Consider the following 11313-nt stretch of genomic DNA (forward strand, 5'->3'; position numbering starts at 1 on the left):
GATGGGAGAGTGCAGTGAGACAGAGAGAGAGACCGAGAGAGAGGGAGAGAGAACAGAGCGAGATCTGAAGACTAACTCTGGCAGTCTTTTTCCCCCCCGTCATCTTGGAATTCAGGTTTGGTCACATTTCCCTGCAACCATCCAATCTAATGGCTGGAGAATGTAAATAGAGAGCGAGGCTACCATCATTCAAAGCAGGGGCGGTTCTGCGATCCACCCAGCAGCCTATTACCGCGGGGTGCTCCGGAGAACGGCCGCCGGCTTGGCACTGTGCGGACAACACAGAGCCGTGCACCGCTCCACAACGGTCCCGGCGCCACTCACTTTGCCTATTCAAAACAGTGGCCCTCGACCGAGGCCAGCCAGGGCCCAAGTCCCCGGCGCGGCTCCTGTCGTCAACAGGAGCCGCCCCAATGCCGCCGCTGGCAAACAAAGTTTCCCTTGTTGGCAGCCGTGCATCAAAAGTCCTGGTTGAACTCTAAAATGAAGCTACATCCTGGTTGGGGGACAGATCTCTTGATAACCCTTGGCCCGGTGGGTTGGTGGGTGGGTGGGTGGGTGGTTGGTTGGTTGGTTGGTTGGTTGGTTGGTTGGTTGGTTGGTTCGATCCGTGCGCGGTGGAGGTGCGGGGGTGGGAGAGTGGCTAGTCACATGCTGCTCCGCACTAAAAATAAACCAGCCGGCCCCGAGGCCCGCTTGTTTGTATTGGAATACACATACACTTGGGTGTCAGGAGGGGAGGCGGGGTAAGAGCCAGGCCTCGGACACAGGCCCCCCTCCTCCAACAGAGACCATCCATGATCCACTCATGACCCATAGGGTGATGGAGGAGGGCCCTGGTGGGGATAAAGAGCCACAGGATAGTGTGAAGTGTGAATGGGGGAAGGGTTGCGGTGGAGGGTATGTGTGCGCTAAATAGGTCATGGAGGGTATGACCGGTTCTCAAGAGGATATAAAATAATGGATAAGAAAACCGGCCAGTTTCAATGTCGCCAAGAGAACGTGCATGAATAACAAGATGCACACTGTGGGGGAAATTGCGTGAACTATGGCTTTAAGAATGGATCGGCCAATGAAGAGCGGAGCCCAGAGATCAGCAGATGGGTGCCCACTGCCCAGGGCAATGGGTTTCTGACTCCTGTACTGGGATGATGGAAAACATAATACATACACACCACCCGCAGCAATTCTTGTCAAGTTTATGCTTCGATTGGGGCAAATACCTAAATCAAACAACTTGATTAGGTGGATCTAAAAATTCAACCTAAAACATTACCAGGATCGGTTTCAGACATCTTTGTGTAAAAGGTCAACATGTGTTTATGTGGGAATGATAGTGGCCTTTGTTCACGATAGGGACTTCCACATAGCTTAGAGCAGATCATGGGAGATGTGCATGAAATAAGGAGTATCACTGACCGAACCACATAATCCCACAGGGCCCAATCCCACACACTGAAGGGATTTAATCCGGTGCACATTCTGTCTTTGTAGGGATGTGGGACACAACCTAAAAACATTAGCCGGATGAAAACCATTAATAAAATCATCAAAATCCCTTCTAGAAAGTCAGATGACTCAGGCGTCGTTAGCATACGCTCCGCGTCGTGAGGCGACACCCTGTACTGTCGGCAGCGGCGCTGGGGGGTGGGGACGGACCCAGAGATTAAACGCCATCGGCTCAAGCACGGTACAGGTACGTCTAAAAGCCCAGTGTAAAGAGGCCAGGCCGCTGGGTGTTACCCAATGCCTCTCAGTTAGGGGCTGGTGCTGTGGGTCACTGCCAGGTCAGCCGCTCAAAACAATCACCGCCAGATAGAGGTGCTGTCAGCGTCGTCACGGAGGACATTTAGAGGGAGTTTGCACATGGGATTTGGACAGGTTTCTGAGGGCTACGAGGACAAAAAGGATTGCTGGTTCCCACTCGCTTGCTAAACATGGTGACAATGGTATGCTCACTGTATGACTGTTTTTTTTTTTTTTTTTTTACATCTGGCCTTGCTCATGATGTGCAAAGTTAAAGGCCCAGGAAGTCAGAAAGTTATGATCCAGGCTCAGATACCTGGTATGATATGTTATGCTACTTACATGCACTTATTCCACTGAAGATACCATACTCGGCCCAATAAATCGGCCCAATGCTTAACAGTTAAACCGCCTATGGGTATGGCTTAACCTTTCTTAATAGCACCCAATGTTCTACTGAGCAGAGCATGGATACAATACACACTACAGGCAAGACTAAGGGCACAATATTTTACCAGTAATAAATACAAGGCAAAATGACATGAGTTAAAACAGATAGAGAGATACACACATTGGTACATTATGTAACAAAGGGATTAGACATAAAAGCAAGCAACTGTGCTGTATTTGGATATCTAGGGCAACTTGAGCTATGATAAAATGTCACACTTTGTGGCTGCATGACCACCCGAAAATCGAATAAACAAATATTATATATATATATATTATATATATATACATATATAGAGAGAATAATCGAAAGTAGCAATACTTCGATTATTAAGTCACAACTATCATATAATGTCACAACTTTTCAACAATGCCCAGAGGAAAGCAATATTATCCAGGAATCCATACAGAAAGATTCACAGCAACATGTGATGGCCCAGTAACTCCCCCCAACACAAGAAACAGCATATCACCGAAATATGCATGCATGCAATGCGTTAATATAACGGTTATATGTTTAACTAGAACAAACAGACATTCGTAGAACCTGGCCACACCTCCAGATATGCTGTTCATATCATATTATATGAAATGTTAAAATCAGAATAACGGAGTCGATTCAGGGAAACGTTTAGAACACTTTTCTACCAGAGATGACCACGAATTTGCCAAGAACAAGAGGAACGAATGATGAACTTATCCTTAAGCAAGACAGTCAAAAAGGACAACAATATAAGCATTTCCAATGGAATCATATTCCAAATCTCAATCGGTTAGAGCGGTGGTATTGTACAGCCCCGCGTTTTAGCTGCTACACTGTATGTGTGTGTGTGTGTGTGTGTGTGTGTGTGTGTGTGTGTGTGTGAGAGAGTGTGTGTGTGTGTGCAACACCCCTTCACCACCATGTTGTCCTACGACGGGGCTGCGCGCACAGCTTTTGGTGTACGTGGGCCGTATCCGCAACCAAACGCTCGACAATGCCCCACGTTATTGTGTGATTGAATTACATGTCAAATCAAAGAAATCCGGTCTGCCAACCCCGAACGGTTCCGATGTTAGGCAGCTGTCTTTCTCAGGGCTGAGGAAAAGCGGCGATGAAAAGGCTTTGAACGCCATCTTGTTGGTTGCAGCTGCTCAGGCCCTGAATACAGGAACCCATTCATTCGGAGAGGCGGAGGGATCGGGCACACTGGCGACATGAATTCATCTTTGTGGACTCGCAAAATACAAATAGCTCTTTTCAGACAAACGACAAACTTCTGACGTGACTAAGATATCAGAGACGATCTGCTATGAATTCGCCCAACGCACCCACAGACCATATTACAATAGTCATTTCTCTCAGCGATTTCCCCTCGGTGCCAGAGAACGGCAATGCTGCTGCTACCTGCCGACAGCCTTCGTGCTTATTAAAAAACAACCTTCCCTATCTGGCAGGCCTTTCTAGTGATTTATCAGCAGTTATCTTATGCACACTTAAGATCTTTGGTTGTGAAACAGTGTGACCAGTAGGTATCGGTCTCCCCCTCTAAGCTCGACCATAAACCACAACGGGCCCATGGCTGCTCAGGTATCCGCGCAAACACACCTCTCCGCAAGCCGGTCTCAAGATAAACAGATTGGAGGAATCCAATTAGAAACACACCTTCGTGTCTTATTACGAGTCAGAGGGCCAAATGAGGCACAATTGGATTTAAAACCAACACTTGTGTACTAAAACAAGCCCCGCTTCAGACCCACGTCCAAATCACTACATTTCTATGGCGCCTCGACGACTAGTTTTGGGCGGATTTGGGTGATTGTATGAACGCTGTCACTAATCGCTTTAGAGCAGTGTAAAACATCCACAAGACCGAGCTCCACGGTGAGCCATTTCCCGGTTGGACACTCAACCGAGAGAGATAGAAGTGCTGCATTGTCAACCCCCGGTACTAAACCCAACCACCAGTCTTGTAACATTGAAACAGGGCGGTGAATAACCATATCCTCAGCTTTTGCAATCCTCAGGATGAACCCATTCGCCCGACTAACCCCTTCCTAAACTGTGTGGCCAAGCGCCGTGTACGCGGTGCGAGGAACCACGTTACGTAAAGTCTCTGACGGCTCTCATACTTCATGTTCCGCGGAGCGTTTTTAACAGTCTGTCAGACCACCGTATAGCTGGGGATACAGACGAATATGTGTTGTATTTAAACGACCGCGGTCGGGGTGGACCCACACCCAGCTCGGCCTGGCTAACTTGTGCGGAGTGTCTCCTGTGAAGAGGGGGTGGAGGTGGTGTTGACTCTGGGTGGTGGAGAAGTGGCCATTTTTACACTCCCTTCGTTGTCATTTGCATGATGCTACAGTTTCCATGTGTGGAACGAAACAAACCATTTACATAACTAGGTGGTGTGCTGGTAAATACCCCACTGGCACTGATATTTCCCTGTGTCGCTTTGGTGGGGTTGTTTCGGAAGGAAAACAAGTTAAAGCAGGGCAAATCTGCTTACTTTGGGAGTTAACTAGCATCAGGAACCAGCAGACCACTAACAGTTACTGACCTGCACCCTTATATGTAGTACATCCATGAAGTTTAGATATTAGTCATAAAGGGTAAAAAATAAAACGGGGAGATAACGGCTAGATAGTGTTAAAACATAAGTCAAAGTGAAAACTCAGTGGATCCCGGACATTAAGGTGTGCTAGTTGCAGCTAACTTGGATGGCTGTCATTAACTAACATGAGCGATAACTGAGTGCTCGCTGGGGAGAGGGGAAAGCTGGTTTATAATGTTAATCCGTGATACTGTGATGTTGTACAGGGAAGAGTCCATCTCAAATTATTATTGGATTAACATTTGGTTTTAAGCCCTTTACTTTGCATCCAGTAGAAGATAACAGGGCCCCCCACCCCCACCCCCCACATACTCTTTGACAGCAACGACTTGGTAGCAACAAGCTAACGATAGCAAGCTTCTGAGCGGGCAAGGGACCCAACTCGACCCCGCTGGAAGCCCCTCTGCCCGGGCTGGAGCTTCAAGCAGACCCAGCCGGCCCGCACATATAGTCGACACAACACTTTCTCACCAAGTATCTTGAATTGTCTTACCCGCTTTCACTCAAGGGTATCCGTCGTTTATATCACATTGACTGGAAACAGCAAAGATCGACTCTCGTCTCTCCTACTAGCACAGATTTAGCCAGTGAGCTATCGAGGAGCGGCACTCCCCGATCCCAGTTTTCGATCCGCCGAGGGTGAGACACACACCGGCACAGAGGCGCAGAGATGAAGAGGGGGGGATTTTTTTCACACACAATTTAAGACGTTTTCTTCTTCTGCAAAAGTTCACCTTTTCCGAACTTGTAAGTGTTCTTTCAATTCAGAGCAACCTATTTCCAGTCTGAAATCCTTCTTGTCTTTCCCACCGTCGTCCCCCTGTTTCTTCCTTCACACCAGTATCTCAGACGCTTCCTGCGGCCATCAAACAGCAGAGATGGGCGCGGCGGTAACCCTGCTCTCAGCTCCGGGAAACCCCACGTTACGCAAGCGTCATAACGCACGGCAAGGGTCGGCGACCACTCCACATCGGATCATTATACTGGGAAATAGTGCCACCTTTGGCAAAGCTTTTACACTTTTTAAAACATTTACCCTACCACTACAACAAACCTCAGTCCCGTTTTTGCTACCGTTGATGTGAACAACATCCCTGACTTTGACATTGTCTGGAGAATAGTTGTATTGGTTATGTAATAGATGGGCCTAAATTATTACATCTCTCATACAATGTAGGTGTCATTATGGAGGAAGTAGAAAGTAGTTATTGTTGGGAATGTGCGTGTCATGTTGGAACGGCGCATGATTTGCAACTCAAATAAAATCCTGGTGGAATTTGCCTATACTGAACGCTAACTGGACAATTGGCAAATGCAAATAATATATAACAACCTATACAGTGTTTCATTCCTAAACAAGGAACCATTGGTTTACTTAACCAATATAATTAACATGAACTCTGATGCGGACACACTCATATTCAACATCAACTTCTTTGATGGAATATTAGGCATAGTTATAAGGAATATCTCTTGTTGATCGGCTCAAAACTAGGTTGCCAGGATACCTTTCCACAATAGGCCTCCTCCCAGAGGATGACTGAGTGCCCTTGGGCTTAGGCATTACTTGACGACCTCGAACACTGTGACCCCGCCTTTGACCCCTGGGACCGACGCAGTTACATTGGGTCTAAAGTGAACAATACCTTCATAAGCTTCATAATGACACCGCCATGAGGATGGAAGGGATGATGATAGCCAGAAATGTTAAGTTAATAGATGTGTGATTTTCGTTGTTGTTGTTGTTGTTGAAATGTCGTGGTTGTTGTTGTTTTGTATGCAATAATTGTGAGGGTAAGAAATATGACACAAATATGAACATGATTCAATATACCCATTTGGATCTATATCAAACCACATCTTTATGTTTTGAGAAAATAGCAGTACACAATTACTGTAACAAGCAGGATCAGTTCATAAAATAAAGTCTAAATAAAGTTCTGGTTGGGTTGACCCTAGAGTGTTTGCATAGTAGGAGCAGCAGCATATGTATGTGTTTATCTGCAAGTGATGTACAGCCCTACCCCTCATGTCTAGCTCATGAATAATCATATCCCTAAATAATCCCTCCCAGGGATGATGGCACAGATCTCTGTTGGGCTCAGTTCCGTTCAGTGGAAGTATAATGATGTATTTCTACTCCTCGGGAATAAAAGCCCTACTTCCAGGCACATCAAAAAAGTAAAGCAAAATGTAATTTCACATCAAGACAATACCTAACACATTGAAATGCACCAGTAACCCATTCCACATGAGAAACACATGAGTACATCTGAACTCATCTCAGGGTGTGTGAGTGTGCGTGTTCTTCAGAGTCTGCTCAGAGAGCTGCTGAGTGATGGGAAAAGGGGGTTGCCATGGCTACGCCCTCGCCCGTCTGCACACGTTGCTTTGCAACGGCGAGACTGTTCTTTGCCTCTGGGGGGGGTGTCACCCATCATCACATCCCGGAGTTAGAATAAGGGAAATAAAGAACAAGGGTCACTTTTACTCATAAATGTGTCGATTACAATATGTCCGTCCCTCCAGAGGCCATGACTTTGACCTGAGCAGACAAACAAAAGTGCATGTCAGGGGAATGCTAGCGACAAAGCACGACCACACGTCCGTCCGTCCGTCCATCCCCCCGTCCGTCCCCTATACCCCGGGCCAACTGTAACCACACAGGACAGGCTTAAGTAGCCCTCTCACGTACGCAATAACACATGGGGTCAGACAGCCAATCGGATTAAAGCAAACTACCAGAACAGAGTGGGAAAAGGGTTGTGAAATATGAAAACTAATACTCCCGCTTGTGTTTCATAGGACGGAGAGTGACATTACATTAGGCTAAGCTCATAATGACCTTGGCTTTTATAGGCAGGTTGAGGCTGATGCTAATCTGATTTAGTGTAATCTGTTTCAATCTGTGATAAATGCTTACCGCATGTATCTCTCCCAGATCCTGTTGGCCTTCACTAGCATTACTGACATCTGCCGCTCATACACACAGGGGTATGGGGAGGGAGAGCGAGAGGAGAGAGAGAGACACACACAAACACACAAAACCATCACAAAATAATGCTAGGTTTTCATAATTCCCCTATGATGTTTATGTATTGCCTATTCATATTGTAATATAAATACTTTTATAAAGAATTATAAATGTTCACATCATCAAATTTCAAATACTTGAATGTGTTTTTTTTTATAACTTTACTTCAGATAAACTTCCCGCTAATTCAAAGAAAGCCAAAGTAGATTAACTATTTCAAGATAGCCAGTGTACAACAGAGTAGAACATCTCTTCAGAGGTGGATTTGGTTGTTCTAATTACTATGATATAGACATGATGGAAAATAAAAGAGAGAGAGGGAGGGGACATTTTTTTAAGTTGAAAGTCTTGCTGTTTTCTGTACTCTCAAAATTTACCTACAGCAGCTTCAAGAGAAAGACAGGGATAACTCAATTTATTTTGAGGAGTAGTTTAAAACCATGAATACCGTCTCCTAACCCTTTTTCTATGTACATGAATCAAAGTGCTGCGTTCTAAGAGTATAGCGTTTGACTAAATCAACACTCTACACACTACACACTAGCTAATTGATTCAAAAAACAAACACAGACCATGGGAACTGTGTAAATATCCTTGAGAAGGTAAAATGCAGTTTATCTTCAGTACATTGAGCAGGTAAACAAGACTTTCATTACATTTGACTAGTCCAACATTGGTTAAGGAAGAACCTAGGATCCTTATGCAAACCAAGAAATATAGAGGCCGAAAGGTCCTCAAACTATTCCAGTGAGAAGATATTGAGTTGTTTTATTTCAAAGTTACTTATTTTACTTGATTCTGGCCACCATGGTAAATGGGCACAATTATATAGGTGATATTATGTTGGCACGTTTCATAAATAAATCCTCCTCACCTCTTTTGTACGTGTATACAAATACAATCACCTCACTAGAAGCAGCACAACGGGCACCGCCAGCCTCCACAGTGGCTGACAAACCCTTAAGAACAGAACAGCAGCTTCCTTGTACAGTTTATTTTCACTGCGCTCAACTACGCCATCTGCTGGTCAAATATGGTCTATACACACACAAACGCTGAACACCAGTTTCCAGCAGAGAAGAGCAGCCTCTACAATGATGTCTATGTAAAAATAAAAACAGAAATGGAATCAATGTATATATTGCCTACGATGTCTTCACATGATAGCCAGGAAGATCTATAAGAAGCATATGTTAAAAAATATTCAAATAGTTGTTTATGTAAATAATCTAGCCAGTTTTACATCATTTTTTTAGGAATTTATTTCAAATATATACATTTTTGAAAATACCTTTATAAATTAAAGTATTCTAAAATAAAAAAACATCTTACTCCTATCTTTATCATAGATATATACATAGAGACTTATAGACAAATATTTCACTGTCAAAGGCTAGCAATGCAATCATAGAGAAAACTGAGAAAAAAGAGATTTAAACAATATCTTATCATAGTAGTTTGGACATGGAAAATTGGACTTTGTTTTACACATTTCCGGAAAAAATATGTACAGATATATTTATTATATATTACATTATATATGTATATATGCTATGAACATGTAGTGATATTATGCATTTCTTTGTAACATTTTTTTTATTGATTATTATTATTTATTTATTTTAAATTGTGGTTTCTCTTTTTAAAGGTTTGGCTGGTTGTGAAGATGCTGGTTGTCCTATTTAAACGATGAAGTCGCCGCTTACTATTGGTCAGTGTGTGGTTAACCCCTCTCCTGATTGGCTTCTGGGGAGTCTGATGTGGATGCCAAGGCCAGCATTGTGACCCGATACACCTCTGTCTCATCTCCCTTCAGCGTGAGAGACGCACTCTCCTGCACCACCTCGTAAGGCTACACACAAACACAGACACAGACACAGACACAGACACAGACACACACACACACACACACACACACACACACACACACACACACACACACACACACACACACACACACACACACACACACACACACACACACACACACACACACACAATTTAGGCTTAGAATGAGATTCAAAGTATTACACAGGAAGCAGGCCCATCCAATCAAAACAATTGAATCTATCTGTAATCACTGCACTGCTACCTTGTGTCCACTAGGGGGAGTCCATGAGACGGTGATGACCCGTGTGTGGCCTGGTTCCACTGTCCCCCTGCTGGGTTCGATGCTGAAGCCTCTCTGCTGGAGGGCCGTGAGACCGTCCCAGTGGAACTCTCCGTTCTACAAGGCAGGGCAGTGATTGGACAGAAAAGTAACATGGGTGGAGCTGGGAGTGAGTAGGAGCTGTCAAGGCAGAGAGGTCAAGGCTCAGTTAAAGAAACACACAAAGCGTGAAGTCAACACTCTTGATGTATGCATGATATGGACAAAATAAACATTAGACAACGGACGAGGCAGTTAAGCACTCATTGTATGAGTTGAGTCTTCAAGAAATTAGAAAAATTAGGTTTGTATATCAGAATGTATCATGTTTTTTTGTTGGGAGGACCCCAGAGAGTTGTAATCCTAAATCCTAAATCGTACGTAAATAAACTGTTACCAGTCCTAGTCCTAGGCTAAAAGGTTGTTGGCCATGTCTCTCATCAGAAACGCTGTGGCAGTTTCCACAATGTCTCCCGAGTCACCATAATGTTTTCTTTTTTTCAAGATTTATGACCAAAAAATTACCAACACGTCTTACTATCAAAACAATCACTAACAAAACACCTCCAAAGTGGAGGCGTCGATGTGGTGTAACCTCACGAGGTACAAGCTCTACAAGTGCTCGACACTGACCAGACACAAGATGGCCGCTCTTTAAACTGCAAAGGTGGGGAAACAAAATCCACCGAGAAAAACATTATCTTCCGCGCCATGAACTCAAAACACCACAAATGTATATAATAAACCATGTTTCTTGACAATGTATTAATCTTATTAATCCTGTTTATCGCTGAATGATGAAACCAGTGCAAAACACTGTCCCCATGAACCAGCCGTTCTCCATCACGGGGGGTGTACCTTCTTCAGGGGCTGGGCCTGGCGGATGCAGCCCACCGTGAGCTCCCTGACGGCGGGCTGGGGGCCCCGGTCGGCGTGGGGGTCTGCCTTCAGGGTCAGCAGGACTGGGGTGCTGGGACCTAACACACAGAGAGAGAGGAAGGGGAGAGCAGTCCTCATCCTCATGGTCGCCACCACGCCGTGTGGGACCCAGAGCGCGGGGGCCAAAATGGCCCCTGTCACATTTTGATAAAAGATTGGAGAAAAAGTGAGAGAGGAACAGACATCGACGCACACACACACACACACACACACACACACACACACACACACACACACACACACACACACACACACACACACACACACACACACACACCAGAGAGAGAGAGATATAGAGAGGAAGAGGAGAGATATAGAGAAAGAGAGCGAGAGACAGACAGACAGACAGCTAGAAAGAACAGACAGACGACAGACAGACAGACAGACAGACAGACAGA

General features: G+C 44.9%; 1 protein-coding gene across 1 annotated transcript in view; it reads right to left on the reverse strand.

The window, feature by feature from the left end:
• Positions 1 to 5693, reverse strand: part of LOC130387606 (guanine nucleotide-binding protein G(I)/G(S)/G(T) subunit beta-1-like) — a 29239-nt gene extending 23546 nt beyond the window's left edge. The window contains exon 1 of the mRNA XM_056596785.1: positions 5287 to 5693. The gene's annotated coding sequence lies outside the window, so the exon portion shown is untranslated. The remainder of the gene's footprint in view (positions 1 to 5286) is intronic.
• Positions 5694 to 11313: the final 5620 nt, after the last annotated feature.

Source organism: Gadus chalcogrammus, chromosome 1, assembly GCF_026213295.1.
Source record: "Gadus chalcogrammus isolate NIFS_2021 chromosome 1, NIFS_Gcha_1.0, whole genome shotgun sequence".
NCBI classification, from domain to species: domain Eukaryota; kingdom Metazoa; phylum Chordata; class Actinopteri; order Gadiformes; family Gadidae; genus Gadus; species Gadus chalcogrammus.